At 40.5% G+C, this 25,040-nt stretch overlaps 1 long non-coding RNA gene across 1 annotated transcript in view; it reads right to left on the bottom strand.

The window, feature by feature from the left end:
• Positions 1-6,223: 6,223 nt before the first annotated feature.
• Positions 6,224-25,040, bottom strand: part of LOC122239485 — a 62,306-nt gene continuing 43,489 nt past the window's right edge. The window contains exons 2-3 of the long non-coding RNA XR_006218678.1: positions 12,197-12,400; positions 6,224-6,306 (exon numbers count right to left, since the gene is read on the bottom strand). This is a non-coding gene — a long non-coding RNA (uncharacterized LOC122239485). The remainder of the gene's footprint in view (positions 6,307-12,196; positions 12,401-25,040) is intronic.

Raw genomic sequence — 25,040 nt, 5'->3', positions numbered from 1 at the left:
TGCAGTGCCCACTTCAGATCGTCTGTCTACCTCTCTCTCTGTCCCTTCCCCTCTCATGCTGTCTCTCTCTTTCAAAAATAAATAAACATCAAAAATAAATTTAAAAAATCAAAACCAGAATGATAACTCTATTTTGAAAAAAAAAAGTTTAAGTAATTCATACATTAAAGAACATGTAATGAAATATAGGGGGAAGCATAGAACTAAATTATAATAAAATGCTGCTTAATGAAACAAACTGGATATAACCAAAATGATACCCACAGGGCTTCATTGCTTTAAAATAATCTCTAACTCTTAAAAACTGAGAACAGACTGAGGGTTGATGGGGGGTGGGAGGGAGGGGAGGGTGGGTGATGGGTACTCAGGAGGGCACCTTTTGTGATGAGCACTGGGTGTTGTATGGAAACCAATTTGACAATAAACTTCATATATTGGAAAAAAAATAAAAAATAAAATTGAAGGAAAAAATAAAATAAAATAATCTCTAAAAAAATATAAATATGAGGACAGGTTACAGATTAATGAGCTAAGAATAAAACTTAAGTTATAAAAATTACAGTACAATAAACCTGAAGAAAGCAGAAAGAAAAATATGATAAAACAGAAAGTAACATAATGGAAACAAAACAGAGGAAACAGAGCCAAAAGCTACTTTTCAAAAAGTGTAAGATTGACAAATGTTCAACAAAACTGCTCTAGTAAAATATATCACAGAAATAAAGTAAAATGGAAACCTAACTACCAATACCACATTGATTAAATATAAAAAAAATACTTTGAGTAAGTGTACACCCATGTATTTGAAAGCTGAGGTGAACAAAAATTCATTTTTAGAATATGCATTATAAAAAGAAAATAGACAAGAAATATACTAACTCCATAATCATTATGGAAATGTGTGAGTTCTCAAAATATCTTGACTTATACATACTATAGAATTTCATTATATAAAATTCAAAAAACAGGGAAAACTAATAATACATGGTGCTAGAAATCCAAGCACTTGCGACCTTTGAAATCTTGCTGTGGGAGGAATGGTGGGAACGGGCATGGCAGAGGCTTCGGTGGTGCCGGCAGTATTTTGTCTCTTGGTCTGGGTGCTGGTTAAAGGGTGTGTTCAGTTTGTGATCATTCAACTGCTCTGTGCTTCCCTGCATGTATGTTACACTTTAGTAAAAGGTGGAAAAACAAAATCCTTACACAAAGAAAAGAATATGTAATTCTTATCTGTACAAACTATAGAGTAGGAAAAGAGGGGCTAGTCTCCAGACATATTTTGTGAGGTGAGTAAAACCTTGATCCCAATGCCAGACAGGACAGTACAAGGAAGAAAAATTACATGCTGGTATTACTCACTAAAATAAATGTAAATATATCCTGAACTAAAACATTAGAAAACCAAATGCTCATTGTAAAAAAGAGAAAAATGAATCATGACCAGGGGGGTGCAAAGTTGAGTCAACGTGAGAAGATCTATTAATACAATTCACCATATTCATGGACTACAGAGGAAAACAACTAAATAATTATTTTTATACAGACAGAAATAACAAGTGATAAAATTCAGCAACGGCTCAAGCCAAATTTCTAGGCTAAAGACGAAAAGAAGGATAACTTTTTGAGCCCACTCAAAAGTAGCACCATAAGAAAGTAAACAAAATAGGACAAAACTCCTACCACAAATAGATTACTCAATGATGAAATGTTCAAAGCATTAGTACCTTTAAAATCAGGAACGAGGCAAGGATCCACTTCCACCAATTCCATACAATTTGGTGTTCTCATAAGTAATAAGGCCAATACACACAGTCTACACACGCACGCACGCACGCACACACACATTGTATAAGAATTAGAAAAAACTGGGACGCCTGGGTGGCTTGTTCGGTTAAGCCACTAACTCTTGATTTGGGCTCAGGTCATGATCTCACAGTTTGTGGGCTCGAGCCCCACTTTGGACTCTGCACCGACAGTGTGGAGCCTGCTTGGGATTCTTTCTCTCTCCCTCTCTCTCTGTCCCTCCTCCACTTGTGCTCTCTCTCTCTCTCAAAATAAATAAACTTAAAAAAATTTTTTTAAAGAGTTAGAAAAAACCAATCATTTATAGACTAATATAGCAGTTTACATAGCAAATTCAAAACAATCTATGAAATTGTTAGAATTAATAAAAGAATTTAGGTTGCCAGACATAAGACTAACATCCAGAAATCAATTTTATTTCTACACATAGATACCAACATTTCTAAAATGCCACTCAAAAGTATAAGTAATATTTATAATAACAATAAAATATAAGGGATCCAGACAATAAATCCAATAAAAAATTTTGTAAGAAAAATATAAAACTTTATTGAAAGACATTAAAGAAACCCTAAATAACTAGAGAGACATACTATGTTCATTAAATGAAAGAGTCCCATTTTTCACGAGATTGATCCCTAAGTTGATGTAAAGATTCAATGCATTTCTTTTTTTTTTTTAATTTTTTTTAATGTTTATTTATTTTTGAGACAGAGAGAGACAGAGCATAAGCTGAGGAGGGTAGAGAGAGAGAGGGAGACACAGAATCTGAAGCAGGCTCCAGCCTCTGAGCTGTCAGCACAGAGCCCGATGCAGGGCTCAAACTCATGAGCTGTGAGATCATGACCTGACCTGAAGTTGGACACCCAACTGACTCAGCCACCCAGGCGCCCCTTCAATGCATTTCTAATTAAAATTCTAGCAAGCCTTTCGTGGTAGCTGATAAGCTAATTGTTAAGTCACTGAAGAGCATAGCACCAAGAATAGCCAAGATGTTCTTGGAAAAAAAACAAGTAGGGGACTTGCCTGGTCATGTATTGTGACTGATTATAACCTGTAATTATTAAACAATGAAGTATTGACTCATTGTTTTTTTTAAAAAATTCATGTATAGATAAAATAGGTAAATCAGAAACAGACCCATGTATTTTTTCAACATAGATATATAAACAAGACTGGCACGGCAGTTTAGGAAACAAAGGATGGGTTAAATAGTAAATGGTACTAGACAATTCCTTATCCATAAGGAAAATAAGTGAAAACAAATATTTACTTTAGACCACTGATTTTTAATATTTGAGGGGCACCTGGGTGACACAGTTGGTAGTGTTCAACTCTTTCTTGATCTCGGCTCAGGTCATGATCTCACAGTTTGCGAGTTCAAGTCCCACACTGGGCTCTGCACTGATGGTGCAGAACCTGCTTGGGATTTTGTCTCTTCTTCTCTTTGCCACTTCCCAGCTTGTGCTTGCTTGTGCTCTCTCTCTCTCTCTCTCTCTCTCTCAAACTAACTAAATAAATAATTTTTAAATTTGAGATGGATTAAGTACTTAAATGTGAAAGACAAAGGTTTAAAACATTTAGAAGAAAGTACAGGAAAATATCTTTTAGACTTCGGGTACAAAAACATTTCTCACCCACGATACAAAAAACACAAACCCTAACAGAAAAGAGAGGGAAATTCAATGACATTTAAAAAAAAATCTGTTAGTCAAAATATTCCCTGAAGAAAATGGAAAGACAAAACAAAAAGTAGAAGGAAGGTAGTTCCTTCATGTATAACTGACAAAGAATTAGCATCCAGAATACATAAAGAATGACTACAAATCAATAAAAAGACAATCCAGTAGGGAAAAAAATGGCAGAAGATACGAATAGGGACTTTTTTTGAGGTTTATTTATTTATTTTGAGAGAAAGTGAGTGAATGCGTGCACATGAGCAGGGGAGGGTCACAGGGCGCCTGACACAGGGCTCAGTGTCAGGTCTGTGAGATCATGACTTGACCCAAAACCAAGAGTTGGACACTTAAACAATCAGCCACCCATGGCCCCACGAATAGGCATTTTTCACAGAATTAAAAATATTAATGGCCTTTAAACATATAAGGAAATATTTAGCCCCACTATTAACCAAATAAATACAAATTAAAATTATAAAAAGATGCCTACCTCGTACCTATAAAAATGGCAACAATTGAAAAGTCAAGTAAGGGCACCTGGGTGGCTCAGTCAGTTAAGTGTCCGACTCTTAGTTTCAGCTCAAGTCATGATCTTGCAGTTTCGTGGGTTTGAGCCCCCCATTGGGCTTTGGGCTGGCAGCATGGGACCTGGTAGGGATTCCCTCTCTCCTTCTCTCTCTGCCCCTCCCCGACTTGTCTCTGTCTCTCCCAAAATAAAGAAATAAACTTTTAAAAAGTCAAATAATACAAGTTCTGGTGAAGACACAGAGCAAAAGGAGCACTCATAAAAAGCTGGTAGGAGCATAACTCAGGCAACCATTTTGGAAAAGCAATTTGACTTCATGTGGTAAAATTTAACAAACTTGTGCCCTAAGACACAGCAATCCTACTCATATAAGTAGTTGCCTGATTCTACAGCAACACTGTAGAATCACCTGGCCCCATCCTAAGGGATTATGATTTAACTATTCTGAGGTAGGGCTTGGCTACTGGTATTTTTTTTAAGTTACATAGGTGGTTATACTGTGTGTGATAATCACCTGGAGATCTTACTAAAGCCCAGATCCCTAGGTCCCATCCACAGAGATTCTAACTCAGTAGGTCAGGGATGGAGACACAGCTCTTTGTCTGGGGATCACAAAACCCTAGAGAACTCTTTGCCAGGAGACGCGCATGAAAATGTTTCTAAGTATTAAAAAAAATCCAAATGGCCATCAAAAAGTGAAAAGATTTAAAAAGGTATAATATCCAAGCAATAAAATATGATATAGAAGGCAAAGTTGCCCAAGTGTTCATGGCAAAGCCCCACTCACTATTTCACTCCACTCCATTCAGGCAACACTAATTATAAGGAAATGGAAGAATATTTTAGTGAATTAATTAAGACATCATGTATTACAATGGCAGATTAGACCTTACATTATTGTGAATTCATGGGAAAGCTTGAGATTTCAGCCACATCAGCATGAGCTTTGATTTCTTAAAGACATGATCCAAACTACTCCAGTTAGCCAGCTAGTGGGGCTGCTGTCATTTGTCTGAGTCACACAACAAATAACCATTGAAACAGTCTGTGCCCATCACTGTTGGAGGTCCTTTGGACAGAGTAGAGAACAGATTGGCTGCATTCTAGAAGGGGATCCAGATAGTAATAAACAAGATATAGAATTATAAGAAATGCTATGAGATGATGAAATAAAAGGATTTGATGGAGGGGATACTTGCTGGCTTCTCTAGATAGGGTGGTCAAGGAAGGTCTTTCACTGGAGGTGTTCAAGTTCAGAGTGTCTTCTAAAGGCCACCTGTTCTAAAGTACCATTTAATAGGAATAACTGAAGTACAGCCACTATGCCTGTGGGAACTGAGTTGGAAGACAAAGGAGAAAGGAGAGACATGAGAATGTAAGTAGATGAAGCATCTTACATTTCACATGCCTCCCTTCAAGGGTTCAATCCATGCTGGAGGTGTATCTTCATGCTAAATATTGCCACTACATTATTTTTTTACTAAATAAAGAAATAATATAAAGTTACCGGCACCGGACCAAGCGTAGAGCAAAACATTTGATAAATGTTAACTACCTTCTGTGTAGTTGAACTATTTCCTTTCTAATATCTAGTGATATTCTAATATCACTATGATGCTTTAAGTAAACTGTGAGGTTCAAGAACATCCTATATTCTGAGTTCAAGCCCTGAGTCAAGAAATGCGATAAATCATGACTCAAAGGTTGGCATATTCCAGAAACGTAAGGTTAGAAAAGATTATCCTTCAATGCTCTAATATTCTAATTATCATTCAAACCACCATATATTCTCCCTATTGATACCCTAGAGACCTAACCTCCAATTCTCCAATTCTCTGCAAGTCCTTGTGTGAACACAACGCTAAGGCAATTAAAGAATACAGCTATACATGAGTACCTCAGTTTCAGATTGGAGGTCAATGTCAATCCAGGTGATGACTAAAAAAGTTACCTAGAGACTCATGGTCTCTACTCAGCAGATAAAGATCATTCCAGTATCTCTTCACCAAACTGAAGGGCTGGGCAGGGACTAAATGAGGGCCTGGCTCTTTGGGAACTTGCCCTTGGGTTGGAGTCGAGACTGTCTCCAGATTTATCTTCCAAAAGGGAGCTCTGTTTCTCTGCGTAAAGGAACATGGTAGGGGGCGGGGGAAAGGAAGAGAGGAGGGGAGAGGCTAAGAATAAAGGAGAGGCAACATTGAGGGATGTTTTCAAGTCCAACTTTATTATTCAGGTTTCTTCAATGCTCCCATGCTCTATTTGTATGCCCCTGCATGGCCTCTGATGACAAAACATGGCCTGGAAAAAAAATACTCTCATGAAATGTCAAACCTTTGTTATTTTCCAAATCTATCTGGAAATTTGAGACTAAGTTCTCATTGTCCTAACAGAATTGATGAATTGATGAATGCATGGCCAGCTGGGTGGGTGTTTAGAAGCTCCCACTCACCAGCCTTGGCAGGTTCATAAAAGATGAAGGGAAAACAAGGAGGGAGGGATATCCTGTTGGTTGCTCCTGTTCTCAATGGAGATCTGAACTTGAATTTGCCTTTTCATCAATGATCCCAATGAGAGTAGTGTTCTAAGCCTAAAGCCTAAGTATCTATACTTCTGTCAACGGCCAGTGTAACCTGGTGATGCTGCTGTCTGTTGTTCTTTGTCCATGGAGGATTCCCCATAAGGACTCACGATCACACATACCCCGAAAGTATCCAACCTCTCTGAGACTGCAACTCTATCCTATTATTCCCCTGAGATATAGTTATGAGCTTAAGTGTGTCCCTCCAAATGTTATATGTCGGAATCCTAGACCCTGCTTCCTCAGAGTGTGACTGTATTTGGAGATAGGGCCATGAAGGAGGCAAGTAAATCAAAATAGGTCATTAGGATGAGCCCTACTCCGGTATGACTAGTGTCCACAGAAGAGGAGATTAGGACCCTGACAACACAGCAAGAGGACCACGAGAAGGACACAGGGAGAAGGCAGCCCTCTACCAGTCAAGGAGAGAGACCTCAGAAGAAACTAAACCTGCTAACACCTTGCTCTTGGACGTCTAGCCTCCAGAATTGTGAGAAAACAAATTGCTGTTGTTTAAGCCACTGGTCTGTGGTATCTTGTTATAACAGCCTGAGCATATCAATACATACGTCGTCTATCCTTTCCAGTATCCAACAGTGAAAGCTCCCTAGAAATTCTCTTCTGGCCCCAAGAGGAAAAGCAAAGGAACCAGAAAATCCTGGACAAGTGATAGCTGCTTTAATGGCTCTGACTCTTGATTTTGAAGAAGTGCTGATCCTTTTGTGAGACAAGCGTTTGACTCGGACTCTAAGTGCAACAGTTCACAGATACTTAATTGGGCATCTAGGACACCACCGGAAACAAGTTCCGTATCTTTGGGAAGCCTCATGCATTGTAAAGAACACAGGCTTGGAGTCAACTTGGGTAAGTTACTTAACTTCTAGAATCTTAGTTCTCTCATCTGTAAAATAGCAATAATAATTTCTTGAATAATACTTGTAATTTGTGTGAGGATTAGAAACAGTAACTGTAAAAATTCACCTACTTTTCGACAGAGGAATTGGTACAATAAATAGTAGCTGTTATAATAATAATTATGATTATTTTAAAACAATCTAGCACTGAGCCTGACACCTGCTAAGGTCCAACACAAATTAACCGTCACACTCCTCTTTCCTTCAAGTAAGTTATATGAGAGAGTCCAAGGACTTTAAGATATCTGCAATGCAACCTAAACTTTTAGAGCCTTCTTGCTTTTATGCGGAAATTTGTTTCATCTGCAAACTGACATTTTGGTTCCTTTTTCCTAATCTTTATACATCTGCTATTTTTCCCTGCTTTACCATTTGCGTTGAACCAGTTACCAGGCATTTTTGTCTTGCTCCTGATTTTAAACAGAATGGTATTTTTAACATTTTGCCATTAAGTATCAAGTTTGTTGTAAGGTTTTTTGCAGCTACTCTTAAACAGGTTCAGGAAATTTGCTTTCTTAGCCATACGTATTTACCATGAATGGTTGTTGGCTTTTATCAAATGTTTTTCCTACATGAAGGTGACCATATTTTTGTTTACTGCAAACTTTAAAATGGCGAATTACAATAATATTTTTTCTGATGTTCAACTCACCTCGCATTTTGGAAAACATCTAACTAGGTAGTAACTTATTATATTTTGTTAATATATTTCTGGATTCAGTTTGTCAACATTTTCATTTAGCATTTCAGATCTATGTTCATGAGTGAAAAACCGCTGTGTAATTTTTCTTTCTCATCTGTCCTTGTCTAGTTTCAACACCAGGTTTTTACTCACGTTATAAGATAAATTGAGAGGTTATTCCTCCTTTTATGTTATCTGAAAGGAATTACTTGTTCCTTGGGTAATCGGCAGAATGCACCCCTAAAATTATTGAAGCTAATGTTTTCTTTGTAGGTTTTAAGTAATTTGTTCAATTCCTTTAGTAGTTACCAGATCATTTAGACTTGTTTTTATCTCTTCTCGAGTATGTTTTAATATACTATTTTTAAGAAATTTATTTATTTCTCCTAATTTTTCTAATTTGATGGCATATACAGTTCTACACACGATTATCTTTTTAATAAATACAGATCTGTGGTTTTATTTCTTTTCTCATTCCATTTATTCTTTCTTTCTTCTACTCATCACTTCTGTCAAAAGCTTATCAGTTTTATTAAGCCTTTTAAAGATACGACATTTGTCTTCTTGCACTAGCAGGAACACATTTGTTCATTGTGGTGTTCCCAGAAGCTAGAATCATGTCTGGCATTCAGTAAGTATTGGTTGAATTAAAAACACAAAAACAAAAACAAAACAAAAAAAAAACAAAAAACAATGCATGAAAAAAGCATAAAAAAGAATGTGGATAAGACCAAGTTTTAACAAATATCTGTAGCAGAAAACAGTAACAACCAAATGCATGGGTCTTCTTTTTAAAAAAAGAAAAAGTAAATAATAGCTTAAAAGAATGTCCTTCAACCCTTGCCTGATTCTGAACCCCTAGAGAGAAAGAGAGATCTTTAAAGATCTCAAACTCATAATAACTTCCTTACAAGTCCTAGTGGTTTTAACGAAGGCAGCTTTATCTTAAACAACACAAGATAGGCTCTGGCATTAGAAACTTATGTGAGATCATAAATTTGCCAATTTTTCTTCAATGCTTCAAATACATGTTAGTATTTGATCTTATGACAAAACCAATGAACAAAGAAAAGAAGAGACAAAGAAAAAACCAGACCCTTAAATACAGAGAACAAACAGGTGGTTGCCAGAGGGGAGGTGGGGGAATGGAGTAGGGGTAAAATAGGTGAAGGGGATTCAAAGCAAATGCATCCTGATGAGCACTGAGAAATGTATAGAATTGTTGAATCACTTTATTGTATGCCTGAAACGAGTATAACACTGTATGTTAATTATACTTGATTAACAAGCATCTGATCTTAGGACCTGTAGTACTTACTGATCCATCACTATTTTTCATTTTCTTTTTTAAAAAATTGTTTACTCTTTCTTTATTTTTGAGAGAGAGAGAGAGAGAGAGAGAGACAGAGCGTGAGCAGGGGAGGGGCAGAGAGAGGGAGACACAGAACTCGAAGCAGGCTCCAGGCTCTGAGCGGTCAGCACAGAGCCTGACGCGGGGCTCGAACTCACAGACGGCGAGATCATGACCTGAGCCGAAGCGGACGCCCAATCGACCGAGCTACCCAGGCGCCCCGCTATTTTTCATTTTCTAAACTGATGTTGCCGATACGCTGGAAATAAAGGGGCCTTGTAAATGCAGAGACGCAGAGGAAATGTTGAAAGGACAGTGCGTTTTGCACACGTTGCTTAACGCAGTCCTTCAGACACCAGGTTGTCAAATAGAGAAGTGTATGTCGTGGAGGAACTCTCTAGAGATCAGCAATTCCAAACTCTGCGTCTTTGCTTCTACACCACATTGAGTAAGGAGCCATGAGAAAAGAAATCACAGTTTCCTGAACTTAACCCACCGCTCCCTACACGCTCATTTAGTCTTTACATTTACTAGGAGTTTTCCTGCCCTGAGCTGTCTAAGAATCTGATTGAGAGTGTGACCCCATAGCTGTACACAGGACAACTTTGGAGGTTAGCTTGAGGATGTGCTGGCCCAAGCCACTCTCTGTAAATCCTAACAAAATCCTTATGTCAAATTCTTTTACCATCATTTACAAATTTCTCCCAAAGTAAAATACTGAGAACAAACGTCAGGTAATCAGTCCTTTAGCACTGGCATTAGGACACCAGACTAGAAGTTAAAGGGTCCGTTCTAAAGATAATGCCAGACAACCTGGCAGAGTGACCGCGATGCAGCCATGCGTGAGCACTTAGATTGAGGAAAATAGGCCAGAAGTAGCCCCATCTCTGCTAATGGTCTGAGCCTGGCCGAGGAGGTGGCTGAAATCCCTGAAGAAAAGGCCCGGCTCTCATGTAACTCAGGTCCGATGTATAATGCAGGGTAGATATGCATAGGTTGTGGGTGGTAGCTGAACATACTTAGAAGAAAGTATAATGTCCTGAAAAGCTTTAAAGATCAAGCGCATTTTAATTTTTATTTATTTTCTAAGTTTAGTTATTTATTTTGAGAGAGCACCAGTGAGGATGGGCAGACAGAGGGAGAGATCATCTCAAGCAGACCCCGTGCTGTCAGCGCAGAGCCCGACGTGGGGCTCAATCTCACGAACCATGAGATCATGACCTGAGTGGAAAACCAAGAGTTGGACACTTAACCAATTGAGCCACCCAGGCACCTTAGGGCATTTTTAAGTATACTAAAAGGAATCATTTACAAAACATTGTAAGTGCAAAAAAAAAGAATAAAAAATTGTAAGTGCTAGAGATAAGCGTTCTGTGCTTGGAATGATAGATACATGACACAGTTTTGCATGTTAACATTACAACTCTATGCCAGCACCTGCAACACAATAGCTGCTCCATTAATGGCTTTAGGTAAGTGGTGTAAAGAGCAGTGGTCTGGAGTCTGAAACCCTGGATTCTAATCGTGACTCTATCATTAACCGGCTATGTTACCTTGTGGTCTGGCCTGTGTTACCTTCTTTGGGTCTCAGAGTTTTCCTCTGTGAAACAGAAGATAAACTGAATGGTCATAAGATCACTTCCCGTTTGAAATGTCTACGTCTCAATTATCGGTGCTACGTGAAGACCAGGTCCCTGCTCCCCAGTGAGAATGTCCTCCCAAGGAATCACAGGGCAGGATCACAAAGGCAAGGAAGGGAATGGGGTTTTCAGCCAACGGAGGCTAGGCTAGTCTAACATGGCTGGAGCACTGTGCTGTCGCAAGATGAGACGGGAGGGGAGAATGTGGCTAAGCCCGAAAATACTCAGAGTGTGAGGGGCAAAGACTTGCAGCTGAAGATGGGCCAGAAGGAGTCAAGCTCATCGTTTGGAAAAATCAAGCCTCTAATATTGTGAATGGTGACATCATCCTGTTTTTACAGGACAGTGGATTTCCACCCTTGTTTCACACACTTAGTTAAATGTATATATATACATATTATCCATTTGTTTGTTTATTTATGTGAAAGTGTATGTATTTATTTTGAGACAGAGAGAGAGACACAAGCAGCTGAGGGGCAGAAAGAGAGGGCAGAGAGAATCCCCAGCATGATCCATGCTGTCAGCACAGAGCCCTAGGCAAGGGCTCCGTCTCACAAATCGCGAGATCATGACCTGACCTGAGATTAGAAGTCATATGCTTAACCAACTAAGCCACCCAGACACTGCTCGTTCATTAATTTAAAGAGAAGTGCCAGGGGCACCTGGGTGGCTCAGTCCTTTAAGCGTCTGGCATCGGCTCAGGTCATGATCTCATGGTTCGTGGATTCAAACCCTGCATCAGGCTCTGTGCTGACAGCTCAGAGCCTGGAGCCTGCTTCAGATTCTGTGTCTGCCTCTCTCTCTGCCCCTCCCCCACTCGTGCTCTGTCTCTCTCTGTCTCTCAAAAATAAATAAGCATTAAAAAAATAATAAACAAATAAATAGAAGTGCCTGGATCCCGCCACTAGACATCTTGATTCAGTGGAACTGGGGGGAGGACTGACATCCGAATTGATTTTAGCCCCTGTGGTGATGCCATCATCTGAGGAAAATCATTTGTTTGGTGCTTTACAGTTCACATACCTTTCAGGGATAAACTTCCATCCTCACAGCCAATGTATAAAGTGGGCAGAATAGGTATCATTATCACCATTCCAAATGGGAGAAAATGGAGTCTCAAAGAAATTACATTTATCCAATTGACAAGCAGCAGAAATGAAAGTCTCAGCCAATTTCCTGAGTCCAGGGCCAGTGTTTTTTCATGTTTTTTCACTGTTGCTCACCTGCCTAAAATGAAAACAGGGGTTAGAATTTATTCCCCAATCCAAGAAAATATTAGAACCAAGGAGCATGCTATGAGGTTAGCAAAAGGCAAGTTAAGACCTGATGAAAAAGCACTTCTTTGAATGGAGTTAATACATTCATGGACCTATGAGCTTGAAAATGTGGTAGATGGGCACCACAGGTTCTGATGAGATTTCAATAAACGCATAGATAAAAGATCCACTCTCTTAACTATTTGAGAGCAGCACAGCATCTTCCCATGAATTTGTCCGAGACCAGGGCCAGACTGGCTACATTACGTTACTGACAGTCTACAAATTATAGTCAGATATACTCAGAGCTGATAGTCTTATCTGCTTCATGCTTCTACTGCAAAGTCGATTAACCTGGCCCTCAGAAGGAAGGTACAGCACAGATAAGTGACAATCTTACAAATCAGCTACAAAATATGAGGATGTGGTTGATACCACTACCGCAAAACAGGGGCCCCTGGGTTTCATTAGGGAAGCTAGTTATTACAGTTATTACATGGCTAACATAGGGAAGGAAACTCACATGTATCAGATGCCTGCAGTGTGGGAAACCTCTATGGGGCCCTTTGCATGTGCTGTGACGTCTATCCTCAAGAGAATCCCAAGAGGCTAACATTGTATTATCCCCTTTTCACAGGTGAGGGGAGTCAGGCTCAGAGAGGCTAAACACTGCTTAAGCTTACAGAGCTTCATACGGCGCAATCAAAATGTGCCTATCTTCAGAGCTTGCGGTCTTTCTGCTCTGTTTCTCCCACCTACCAAGGGCTAGGAAACCTGATGAAACCTAACAAGCAACTAGCAAGAAGACTTGTCCACTATTAGCTGGCTCTGTCTTTAGGAGGCTGCATCTCAGGGGCTGGAGAGCTGCCTAGCTTCCATCATTAGCAGCAGTACCCCTAACACTGGCAGGAAGACAGGGCACCCAACCTGCAGAGTCCGGGCGCATCCGATCCCAAAACTGACATTTAGGATGTTCATCAGGAGGTAGGAGCGTTTCCTTCACGTGGGGAATCCTGCCTCACTTAGTCACCCTGCTGTTGCACAATAGATAGGGCATGTCCAATAGCATGGCACGCTAACTGTCAAAATAACACGAGTAAGAATGTTGGCAGCCAGATAGCTGCTAAATAATCAAAACTTCGCTGCCTATTACAAAAGCCAGAGCTCACAGAACTTGCTGCTTTAAGTTTTGCAGGGTGCTAAGGGGCGCCTTGGTGGCTCGGTTGAGCGTCCAACTTCGGTTCAGGTCACGATCTCTCAGTCTGTGATTTCAAGCCCCACGTCAGTCTCTGTGCTGACAGCTCAGAGCCTGGAGCCTGCTTTGAGTTCTGTGTCTCCCTCTCTGTCTCTGCCCCTCCCCGCCCTTGCTTACACTCTGCTTTCTCTCTCTCAAAAATAAACATTAAAAATTTTTTTTTCTTTAAAAAAAACTAAATAAATGTCAAAAAAATTAAAAATAAATAAAAAATTTTGCAGGGTGCTAAGCTCTAAGGAAACATGTATCATTATACATATCCCTAAACACAACCCCAAATGAGAGATGTGTCATTGGTCCAAGGGACTGGGTGCCAAACCTTTAATGCTCTCACCTTAACACTGAGAAGCCACCCATGAAACGCATACTCTCAATAGCACCAATTAATCCTGATCAAGCACCCCAAACACAGTAGACACATATACAGAAACCACATCCCTAGTTTCCACTGTTGAAATGGCCTTGTTCCCACTTTCTCTGGATTCTTCACCACCTTTCAACACACTTCCCACCAGCAGCCGGTCCTTCTTCTTGAAACATACATCTCGTGTTGTGCCCCCACTCAAAACCTTCTCATTGTTCTTAGAATAAAGTTAAAGTCAAGACCATAGTCAGCAACCCTCCTTCAGCCTGGTCAAACCCACTAAGCTCTACTTTGTCCTTCTATTATTTCCCTGACCACACCTGCCTGCCTTGGGATTTTATCACATGCCATGTCCTCACCTGAATCACAACGTTCCTCCCACCTCCAGCCCACCACTTTAACTGGGCTAATTTCTTTTTACCCATCATAGTTCTACGTAAATGTCACTTTTTTGGAATATCCAAATTAGGTGTCCCTGTTGTATTTTCTCACAGCAGCCTATTGTTCCACCTGCAAAATAATTATAATTGGAATATAACGACTAAATATTGGGGTCTTTGGTAAAGTGTGTTGTTCCTACCAATGTAAAATCCATAAGAGCTGGAGAAAACAATCATCTTGTTCATTTCTCTTTTCCTGAGTGACTTCTACATTAATTGTTCATTCAGTGTCTGTTGAACAAATGAATGAATGTGGTTACCCATTCTCTGACTTTGTTTTCTACTAGTCTAAGGATAATCTAAAACAAGTTTCCTTCCAAACTGAGAGCCTGTCCCTGCATGTCAAATTATCGCTCCAGAGTCATAGCATGACCCACTGCACCCGAGCAGATGCTCGCTACCACTGTCATCTTGGGGTCATAGCATCTGCTCTGTGAGAGAATTCTCGTGACACTAACCACAGGCTGAGATATAAGCACAGAGCTCATGTCCTCAGCACAGGACACCACATCATAAGAGGCGAATTCCTTGCCTTACACAAAATTAGCCATTCAATAAATATTTGTTGCATTGGAATCTGAGAGCTGAATAAGACCTATGAAAGAGCCTCACATTTTATCTCAGTTTAGTTCATAATTGAAATATGAGCTATTTAAGAAAACAAGAAAGCAAGAAAGCAGTATTTCAAACTAAAATGTGATTTTTGTAATAGGTTGTTTTAAATGTTCATGTTACAAAATTAATGAATGCAAAATTATAAATATGGATTACTCTTTTCTTGTTCCATGTGAAATATTATATATTGGGTTGGCTAAAAACTTTTAAGCCATATTTTTGTTGGGGAGATGGATATTTTTTCTTAAATTTGATAATGCCACACAATTGTGCATGGCAGTTCTCAACCGAGAAATCAACAGCCATCCAAGTTAATTTTTGAGTGAAGAGAAAAATAAAGGTGTTTTTATACATGAAAAAAGAAAGGTTTAGTTTAGGATTTCAAATATTGAAACCTGTTGTTCACACGAGTATATGTATCTTTGCCAAAGCATGTTTCATTTGTTGGTTGAGAGAGTATCTTGATCTTAGTTAGATCTACCTCTAATCTTCCAAATCAAAAACAAAACAAAACAGAGCTCTGAGAGCTTTAATCTCTTTTTATGGAGCAAAGAATCCTATTTCTATCCCAGGAATCTAAAGAACAAGAGTAGGATATAAGGTGTGGGCAGTGTTACAAACAGGCTCCTAGCCCACAGATCTGGCAGTAAGCATGCAAAGTCTACAGATATATCATTGCAGTGCAACCAGAAACAGCACTGAAATGTGGAAATGGCAATTAAGAGCAAAGTGACCACTTTCTTCTTAGTGCATATAATAAAAGTATTTGCCAATCCTGCAGGTAATTGCCAGGTGCTGAAACAATGACATAAGATGACCAGGAAAATGCAAATAAATGAAGGGCAGTGCCTACAGGAGTTTAGGCAGTAACCAAGCTGGGTAGATGAGAAACACCAACACATGAATCTTTATGATGTTCTAGTACCCAGAGATCTAAAGTGTTGATGAAGTGTGAAAAAATAAGATCAGTGGTTGCAACAATTCCAGGGCCAGAATTCATGCAGGAAACCATTGAATATATTGAGGGGGAAAAATATATTAAGGTGCAACAGAGAAAGGTACACATACCCACGTGCCCTTGTACACACATACAAACCCATGGAACACAAATAGGCCAGCAAGTCAGTGATGCACGACACCTGCGTACAAACCCTCCCTGTTCGGCCTCCTCATTACAGGGAACTCGGCCTCCCTTGTCCTCCCCAGGCAGCAGCCATGCCTGAGTGTCTGCCTCTCCAGGAGGGTGGCCAGGAGCCCCCTCTATTGGTATTCATGGATGTATCATCCTTGTTAAGAACCTGCTGACCTCATGCCTGACAGTGTCAGCTGCCAGACCCATCATAATGACATAAATGATCAACACCTCAGGGTTAGAGACCAGAAAGATATTGATCAAAACTCCTCCTCCTCCTCCTCCTCCTTCTCTCCCTCCATCTCTCTCTCTCTCTCTCTCTCTCTCTCTCTCTCTCTCTCTCTCTCTTTCTCTCTCTCTCTCTCTGCCTTCTTCCCTCCCTGTTGGACACACACATTTGAACACCAGAAGAGTTTCTTTGCCTTTCCTGGAACTATGTAGCCCACTACAGTTTCAGGATCTACCGAGGCAAATTCTTAACAAATTCCTTAACTTTCAGCTTGTCTTCCCTATAAAATATGAGTCCCTCTCAGGATCAAACAAATTACGTTAAGCTTTGTCTGCACCACAGTTTCCTTCTACAAGACCATGCATCACACCCACTCTAAGCTCATGTCAGTCCAGGTCTCTTTGCTAGGCCTTGGACGGCCCTGAGTTTACTTTGGTGGTCATGTCAGAGCTCTTGTGCAGATGAAGAAAAAAATGACCATCAAGGATGGAGACGGGCATCAACACCCCTAAGAAATCAGAGAACAGGAGAAGCTGAGGTCTTATTCTTACGTGAAGCTGGTTTTATCATTCTCAGTATAAACAACTGGTTGCTGCCCAAATTACTAATGGGATTATCTGCCATTCTGCCATTTTGATTCAACACTTTTAAGTTTTAGAGGGTTTTTTCCAATCTTAAAGATGGACTTAAAAAATGCAGTTTGTCTTAGGACAGACCACAGCTTCATTAGATTATAATTCAATATTTAAGACCCAAAAAGTTCTGATACTGAGATAAGTAGGTCAAGAAACAAATTGTGCTTCCCATTTTTTCCCAGTTGTGGTCAAACTTAGGCCACCATTCATTGTGAGGACTTGGCTGAATTGCTTAACTACACCAAGCTCAATCTGGCCTTCTTTCAAAACTGGAGATTTCAATCTCTTTCCAATGTCACAGGATGATAAAATCTGTTCACTGTATGCATACAGAGCACTAAAGGTAATTTCAGAAAACATAAAACGTGATATTTATCTTAGTCTTTGAAAATCATGTAGCACAACGAACATGGTAGGAGCATAGTGACCATCTTAGTGCCATAAAAAAATAAAGTGAAAGCAATGATTACATTTAGAGCAGAAGAGATGAACGTGATGAAGAAAATGTTGGAGAAGGTGTTCTTCATGTGGCATTTTAATTAAATATTTGAATTTCATGAGTTAATCAATGAATATCCTTATAAGCATAAGATAGATTAAACAATGCAGCATAGTTCATACACTTAGAGCCAGGCAGTCTTGAGGTCAAATTTCAGCACAAATCTGCTGGCCATGTGACCTTGGGCAGGTCTTTATTCTGCAACTCAGTTTCTTCACCAGTCGAATGGCAACTAAATTAGCTTTTGGCAGGTCATAGGTGCCCCACAAATAGTAGTAACACCCCCAAGGATAAAAAGTGTTGATCTTCTGAGAGTGGCTGGGAGGTAGCCATGGCAGGATAGAGGGGGAAGCAAAGGGTCTCAAATGTAGTCACTCGGCAGATCCCTTCCTCATCACCCTTTATTCAGTTGCTCACCAAGCATTTATTAAAACCTACTGTGTGATAGGAACCATGCTAAAATACAAGTGCTTGTTTTTAATTAAGGGAGCACCATGTATACACAGATAATAGCAGTGCAATGAGTTAAGTGCCAGAAAGAGGGAGTCGGGGCTGCCCCTCAGAAGAAGTGGCATGAGAGCTGAGCTGTGACTACTGGACAGGAGTTGGTCAGGGCATCACAGACATGAATTACATTCCAAAGGATAGGGAATGGCCAGTGCTAAGGAGTGGCTGCAGAAAGAACATGGAGACTGGCATGGACTTACATTTGTAAGTTCTGGACTGAGTGCATTGTCTTGTGCACAATAGGTGCTTGGTAATGCATGTGATCACGAAGAGGAAGGAAAGGAAAGCTGTTCCAGATGTGGGAGTAAGGTGAAAGAGGCAAGAAGGACTAAAAAGACCAAGATGAATATAATGAGGAGCAGAAGAATGAGCTGAGAGAATAAGATCGACTGTGCTCACCCACAGATGGTGGTGGTGTGGAGGGAACACTAGTCGTGGAACCCAGACACTTGCCCCAGGATCCTCATTTAACCATTGGCCATTAACATGGTCTTCAGTAAGTCATCTCCACATCTCTCAATTCCAGCTTCCTCAGCAATAAAGTCAGGGATCTGAACCCAATGAGCTCTGAGATCTCTTCCAGTTCTGTTCCATTTAAAAACACCTGTTAACTTTCTACTCAGTGTTGGGCACTATACAATCCACTGGGGAGCCAAAGAGTAATTCGACATTATGCTGGTTTTTCTCCATTTGTTACTCCCTCATTGCCACATCCATCCTGTCCTTTTCCTGCTGTACCCTGTACTGCATGAGTACAACTCCCACTGTACCTCCAGGCACCTTACCTCTGGTTGTCTATTACTCTCACACAATGGGAGCCCTTGTGGGAGGTTGGAAATGGCAAGAAAAAGGGTGGCGTATTTCTCCTCCTGCTCCCTCCTTACTTCATCTCTGAGGGGTGACTGTGATCACTTTTCTTCACTAGTATAGCTCCTGCCTGGCAGCCCATCTTCCATGGCTCCAGCCTTCTCTGAGAGTCAGAAAAGCTATTTCTCCCCTTGCCTCTCTAGGCCCAGATAAGCCAATGGCTTCTCAGGTTTGCTAGTGCCGGAGCACCTCAAATTTCTTTAAACCTGCTTTCAATTGTTCTGCATAGTCCAAAGACAAGTAAAATCTGTCATACTGGAATAAACAGCAGCACCAAGCATTTGAACAATTTGACTTTTGCTGTTTTACATCAGTTGACAATTTTTAGGGGATCAGCTGAGTGTGCAAATTCAGAAACTTGAGATACATGCCAGCTCTGTACAAAAAGGCAAATTCTTTGTCTGGAGTGACCAGTTCGCCGGGAAACAAAGATTAACCAAACTAACAACTTGTATACCAAATTCAGTGCAATTCTTCCTTAACCCTTTGATACTTAACATCATGATTCCCCAGGCTGGGGCAGTTCCCATCTTTCTCCACTGCCACTTATGTTGTCAGAGAGAAGACAGTAGCTTCCCTTGTGGTCTTCAAGGGACAGATGTTCCACCGCTCTGCTGTTGATATCACCAAGTTATGAGCAGAGTAGGAAGATGGACATTGCATCACAGAGCCAGCTGTAGCAAGCTAGCATGCAAGGAGAGATGGCAGTGTGGAAATGAGGCCTGTGTTCTGCGTCATATTAGAGAGATCAGCTCCAAGACCTTGAGGCCCTGTGACCTTTTCTCACTAGGACAGAATACAGAACCTTCTCAGAAAGCCATGCACTTAAGTGAAATCATAGGTCAAGAAAGAATCAAGACATTGTCTAAGAGAAATGCATTTTATCAAAACCCCCTGATTTTAGATCTTGGGCAGGTTACTTAAACACTCTGAGCCTCAGTTTCTGCATCCATAAACCCGTTAGTAATACTTCATGTGCTCATTGAGAGGATTAAAGGAAATCATGGAAGCAAAGAAGTCTAGGGTGAGGGTGTGCCATGGAATTGGCCTGCAATATGGCAGCTGTTGTATTGCTGTTATTACTCCAATGTACTGGCCTCAGGCAATCTCTTAGAGGGCTAGTTGAGGCTACACCCAAGACATTTGGGATGGTCCAACATGATCCTCATCATTTTCAATCCAGAGAAAATTTGGGTAGCCTCGCACTTCAGAGGGTTTCAAGGAGTATTTTGAGGGGGCTACAGAGTTGCAACTGCCCCCAAAACACCTCCTACCCAGCGGGGCAAGTCCATGGGCTCCCCTCTCATCTAGCTTGAAATTTTCATCATTAGAGTCACTCTGTGGGGCTAGGACAAATGGGAACAGTAAGCAGGTACCTTTCACTTTTTCTATTAGCTAGCTATCTCTTTTTCTCTCTCTGTCTCTCTGTGTCTCTCTACTTGACTCTCTCTCTCTCTCTCTCTCTCTCTCTCTCTCTCTCACACACACACACACACACACACACGTGCGCATGCACACACACACACACACACACACACACACACACACAAACACACACACCATCCACCTACCTGTTTACTTGTTTGTACCAGAAACAACCAAACAGTACTGACTGGACCACAAATTTCACTTTTTCCAGCTGTTTTTGTGCCTTTGATGCTATTGCCAACCCTTGCACACTCACCTGTTCTCAGTACCTTACTCAGCACCCACCTCACGGTTAGTAGACTACCACAGTTCTTATATCTTTGCCACTGAATCCACACTCTCTCCTTCCACTAAGAATTCAGGAAGCTCCCACTCACTACCTTTAGTGTTTCTTCCCTTAAATAGCAGAATGTAGGAGCCTAAGGGAAGCAGAATCACCCAATAGGAAGAAAAAAGAAGAAAGGACTCATGAAGGAAAGATCTAGAGCTTCACGGTGAAATTAAACTGATATACTGGTTTGAACGGTTATTTTAATAAGCTTAATGAATTTGCCACTCCAAAAACAATCCGTAGTGTTAATCTTTATCGCCTGAAACACAAAGTAAAAAAACATATATTGTGGGAACTTGAAGGGTGAAAGGAGACCCTTGTGGGGAAAGTGTCTTTCATCAATGATACATGCCCTCTCTCGATCATGGGGATTCCCTATTTAACCTCTACATAAAATTGACCTTACCACATGAAGAGTGTTAATAGATATCTAAACCCATTATTCTATAGCTCATGCTAAAAATTATAAATGTATAATTATAAAGTTATAAAATGTGAGCCTGATGGGAATTTAAAAGTTTAATATTATAGTCCTAATTTCTTGAGTCTAACACCTGTGACTAATTTGTCTTCAACAGCAGCACTGGCCTGGTACATAACAGATATGCAAGAGCAGTTCCTTAGCTGAATGATCCAGCAGAGGAAAAGCCAAAGCACACCTCGGTGTCTTGGGACCCTCAGTCTCCTCCCTTGAGCTAGGTGTTACACGGAAATCCAGTGACCTCAACATAAACAATTGTGCATAATCAATTGCAAGCTGTAGCCTGTTCTGGATAGGAAATTAGACCCATTCCAAAGTCAATGGGGGAAAACAAGACACTCCAAGCAAGATGACCATGGGACTGCATGGAGCCTTCTCTAATTAGGTGAGTGTTAACTATTTAGAGATATTGGGCAAACAGTTGGAAATATGAGCTCCCTGAGAACTCAGAAAAGATACCAGTAGATTATGTACCTACTTTGGGGCACCATATGCAAAGTGATATAAGCATAAAGCCTGGAGATAGATAAAATGACACAGGCAGGCCTTGGGCATAGAGGAAGAAGAGCTTAAAAAGACAAAGCAGTGGTAGGAGGAAGAGACCAGAGTAGGGCACTTCAGTGGAAAGAGTTTCAAAAAGGGGTAAAGGAGCAGTTACATAAAACACAGCTGAAAAGTCAAGGACAATGAATACTCACAAGGAATGGCAGGATTTATAATATGGAGAATCTCAGGAAGTATCCAGAACTGAATTTGAAATCAAAAGACTTGGGCTCAAGACGTACATAAAGTAATTTCTCTCTACATCATGCTTTCTGCTTACTTCTTATTCCTGCTTCCCTCATCCTGTTAGTAAACATGCCATTTGTTGTGTCCTCTTTGGCTCTTCTCTCCGGCATGACCTTTCAGTTCCTGCCCCTTCTTTATTTTTTAAGTTTATTTTACTCCTTTGAGAGAGACAGAGACAGCGTACGCCATGGAGGGACAGAGAGAGAGAGGGAGAGAGAAAGAATCCCAAGCACGCTCCACAATACCAGTGCAGAGCCCGACAGGGAACTCAGACTCATGAACCATGAGATCATGACCTGAGTCGAAACCAAAAGTCAGATGCTTAACCGACTGAGCCACCCAGGTGACCCCGTTAGCATGTATTTAAAAGGGATTACAGGCATAAGAAAAAAGATTGACCTCTCAAGTGTAAGTAGCATCTGACTTTTGCAGTGAAGATTCCACAAAACTCAGAGAGCATGATTTTGTAATAGTCTTCATTAGCATGGTTTGGTTTTTTTTTTTTGTTTTTTTTTTTCCTAGCAATTCTTTAGCAAGTACTGAAGAAGAGAACATACAGGTTAGAATGGCATGTTTATGAACTAGTATGCTGCCCTCCCCAGAAATTCAAGCATTCTAGAGAAGATATTATCCACTGGACTAAGTTTAAACCACTTAGACAGTAATTCAAAACCCTACATGATCTGATACCAGCCTATTTCCCCAGCATTCTCTCTCTAAGCATTCAGTCAATAATCCAACAAACATTTATCAAGCACTTACTCTATTTCTGGCATTGTGTCAATTGTTACACCAAGCAGCCACCAGCCAGTCCTTTTCCATTTAAACATTACCACTCCCACTCCTTTGATGACCGGGCTCCCCTCATCGAGAGTGCCTTTGCCCTTCTCTGCACATATTGAAATCCTTCCATCAGAGGCAGCGTGCTCGGCAGACAGGAGCAGGGGCTTTGCAGTCTACATGTGATTTAAATCCAGCTCCACCACTAGCTATAGCTGTGCGACTTTGGGCAAGTTTCTTAAGCTCTTTATGCCCGTTTCCTCCTCCTTCTGTGTTATCGTGTTAATATGATGAGCAAACATGTAAAAAACGCCCAGAATAAGATGTAAAGGTATTTAGAACCATACCGGAAATCTGGTAAGTATCCAATAAATGTTAAAAAGTGGTAGTGGTGGTAATCATAGTATTATTGGGTATTAGCCCAAAGGAAGATGTGCCTCCTTCATAATACTTTCCACAATAATCCCAGCTCACGATCCAGACTCACACAGTTCTTATGATATATAGTCTGGTATATGTTTTATATTTTTAAATAGATTAAATTCCCTTTGGATGCAGACTGTTCTACATTTTTTTTAATGTTTATTTATTTTTGAGAGAGAGAGAAAGAGCAGGAAAGGAGCAGAGAGGGGGGCGGACAGAGGATCCCAAGCAGGCTCCATCCTGACAGCAGAGAGCCCAATGTGGGGCTCAAACTCACAAACCATGAGATCATGACCTGAGCTGAAGTTGGACCCTTAACCGACTGAGCCACCTAGGTCCCCCTGTTATATATTTTTATATTTCCCCAACACTCACAAGGACACCCACCACAGTGGCTATTGGTAATAGTAAGGGATACATATATCATATATATAAAGCATATCAGGGATGCCTGGGTGGCTTGGTTGGTTAAGCGTCCGACTTCGGCTCAGGTCATGATCTCACAGTCCGTGAGTTCGAGCCCCACGTTGGGCTCTGTGCTGACAGCTCAGAGCCTGGAGCCTGTTTCAGATTCTGTGTCTCCCTCTCTCTCTGCTCCTCCCCTGTTCATGCTCTGTCTCTGTCTCAAAAATAAATAAACGTTATATATAAAGCATATTATATGTAAGGGATATATACATCATATATATCATATATATAATGATATTATATATATGATATATAATACATATATATGATATATATAGTAAGTGATATGTATTATATATCTTTTATATATATATATATATATATATATATATATAACATATATATCACTATTACTAGTAGGTAATGATATATGTTTACTATATATATATAGGACATATGTACTATATCATTAATATATATAGGATTAATTCAGTGAACTTTAAGGAAAATTCTCTGGATAATGGCAAACCTTAGTTCTTCCATCACCAGGAAACATCAAAGTTTATAACTACCAAAATAGGAGGAAGGTGACTATAGAATCTCCTTTTCAATGGACCTTCAATAATACCCCTGCTTCTTACTAGTCTGTATTGGCTTACTTAGATTCATTCTTGCTAGAGGCTGGGGGACAGACTAAATATTTATAATTCCACCAGTTCACGCCATCATAACACCTTCCCATCATCATGCCTCCAAAATGTGCTTTGTTAAGTGCAGCCTAGCTGGGAGCCAGGCCAGGACCCTGTATCCCTGAACTTCACGCACAGGCATGTTGCCAAGACCAGCCAGGGCTGGCCTGTTTCTGGTGAGACAAAGTGCCATCAACTAAATATGTTGACCAAGCGAAGAAGTGATCCCCACTGCTTCAGAGGTAATCATCAAAGAATGTCAGGAGGAAATGGCCCAAGGGAGCAGAAATGTTTTTGCGCTCTTGTATGGTAGTTTCGCAAGCCAGGGAACAAATGACGAGCTGGAAATAGCACACATTGAGTATTAGCGATAGTACTGGGAAATGCGTTAGTCTGCAAGCTGGACCACATATCTGCCACCCTTGCTTGAGAGGAACCAATTCCTGAAACAGATAAGTTTCCCAGCATGACTAATAATTGAGTGACTATCTTTTTGCCTGCTTTTCCTCTCTTGCTGATGGGAAATGAGGCATCGGTGAGCCCACAGACATGAGGAAGCCCTGATAATCTAAGACACATCCTCCATGGGGCAAGTGCTCTGGTGCAGAAGTGGACACTGTGCATAGCCCAAGGGGTTCACGGTGGTTCCCATGTCTACAGAACTAAAGGCGATAGACCTAACAGCTCCATTCACTTGTGAGTCCTGTGCCAACTCCTGTGGGAACTGACGATAAAAAAT

Source organism: Panthera tigris, chromosome B3 (assembly GCF_018350195.1).
Source record: "Panthera tigris isolate Pti1 chromosome B3, P.tigris_Pti1_mat1.1, whole genome shotgun sequence".
In the NCBI taxonomy this organism is placed as follows: Eukaryota; Metazoa; Chordata; class Mammalia; order Carnivora; family Felidae; genus Panthera; species Panthera tigris.
The sequence above is the reverse complement of the archived record's forward strand: the minus strand, read 5'-3'. Positions and strand labels throughout refer to the sequence as shown.